Source organism: Anarrhichthys ocellatus, unplaced genomic scaffold, assembly GCF_004355925.1.
Source record: "Anarrhichthys ocellatus isolate YVR2014 unplaced genomic scaffold, GSC_Weel_1.0 scaffold151, whole genome shotgun sequence".
In the NCBI taxonomy this organism is placed as follows: Eukaryota; Metazoa; Chordata; class Actinopteri; order Perciformes; family Anarhichadidae; genus Anarrhichthys; species Anarrhichthys ocellatus.
The window spans coordinates 82037-83917 of NW_022280181.1; the positions used below are offsets into that span (position 1 = coordinate 82037).

The 1881-nt window shown below is 39.8% G+C and overlaps 1 long non-coding RNA gene across 1 annotated transcript; it reads left to right on the top strand.

The window, feature by feature from the left end:
- Positions 1 to 637, top strand: LOC116400151 (uncharacterized). Its single transcript, XR_004213892.1, has 2 exons — positions 1 to 96; positions 197 to 637. It is a non-coding gene; the product is annotated as an uncharacterized LOC116400151 (long non-coding RNA).
- The last annotated feature ends 1244 nt before the right edge of the window (positions 638 to 1881 follow it).

The window sequence follows — 1881 nt, forward strand, 5'->3', positions numbered from 1 at the left end:
TCCAGATCCAGAGGCCGACAAGACATACCAGAGTGACGGGGAGGCACGTGTGGATGTGTTGGATGCCATCGTGCCCCACATTACGCTCCGGCCTTTGTGAGTAACTGTGCATCTGGTAGAATTAAATGCAATGCATTGATTGGTGGACAATGGGCACATTTGAACATACTGCCTTTCTATGGCAACTTTTCAACAGGAGGATGCCTGCAGACCAAACCATCTTCTTGTCTTCCAGAAGTTGGAAAAGTTCTGCTCTGCTCTGGTGGAGGTTAGGCTGACAGAGGACAATGTCCACATCAAAGGGTCTGGACCACACAGTGTACGACAGCTACGAACACTTTACTTCTGTTGTGGACAAGGTGGAGCGTTGAGCTGTAGACACCCTGTATATATCTGTAATTATGGGACAGTTGCATTGTAAGTAACTTAACTGTAGTGATGTGGTGTTATCAGCAATTTATTCAATCAGGTGATAAGATAATTTATCTGTAAAGAATTGCATCTCATTGTAGTGTGGTTTTGTGTACATTGTAAATAGTTTCGATCTTCATGTACATATTGTAGTCTTCTTTTTCATGACTGCACTGTTTTTTCTGATTGTTCTCCATTTCATGCACTGTATTCAATAAAGTGTTAAGTGTTACAGTAACATCGAGTTGTGGAATATCAATTAATGAATGCAACAACAGGGGTGTGTTTGTTGTCATCAACAACAGGGACACGGATATATAGAGTTCCAGATTACTTACATGTCAGAGCACATGCCTATATTACAATGATATCAGATCATTTTGCAATAGAAACATTAAACAGACTCAGAAAATATAAAACTACTTCTAATTAGCCTCCCAGGTGTCATAAGGGAATTTAAAAAGACAGATGTGACAAAAGTAAACAAACAGCATTCTCTCACATGTATCACTTTGATTTTAAATAAGATGTATTTCATTGAAAAGAACAGTAACCTGAATAAATGACACAAATATACTTGAGATTCTCTATTTATAGCACCATTCTATTATAGCTTCAACAGGTATCACAATAAATAGCTAATTACAATCTGAAATGGACAATTTTACACACATGGAATCAATCCAGATGGTGACAACAGTGTCTGCAACATCTACTTTGAAAGGAGGTGAGGCGTGTTCTAGACTCCTCCTGTGGACTCCTTCATATTCCACACACGTGGGAATCTTGTGTGCATATTTTCCGGTGGTGGGGACTCTGTTGACGCTCTCTCCTGTAAACACAAAGAAAGTCTTAAAGATCTTTATGTATGAAGGGACACGTCTAGCAGCTGCTGGACCAATGTGCAGATTTCTGTTTTCAGAACTTATGTATTGTGGTGCATGTGTGACAATAATCATGAAAGAAGTCATTGTGATACACAAACTAACATGTACTTGCAGTAAACAGTGGTACATGATTTACAAACACATTGAGAATCCAGTGAGGAATAACAGCATTCCTCTGGCTAGTGTGCTCCGTAATTAGTATATTTGGCGGATAGAGGTCTACTACATTATAATCTATATACTGATTTCTTTAATAATAACATTCTGCTGCTACCACAGTTTGACAACTTGGGGGAGCCAAGATCCATTCTACCTTCTCTGATTCCTCCGCTGCAGATTGACCACTTGATGTGCCATTACACATTCACAATACGCAGACTGTCCACGCGAGGGCGCCACTGATTCATTCTTAACTGTGATCAATGACGCTCCGGGTGAATGCACCCTGTGCGGCTTAGACAAGACGAAGCTAAATCAAACTGCAATCAAAAGTAGTTTGATCCACATTTGAAATTCAGAAGAAAATCACACAAATGTTTTCTCCATTGACTGTAGGTTCCCTCACATTCCAACCACTTCCTGT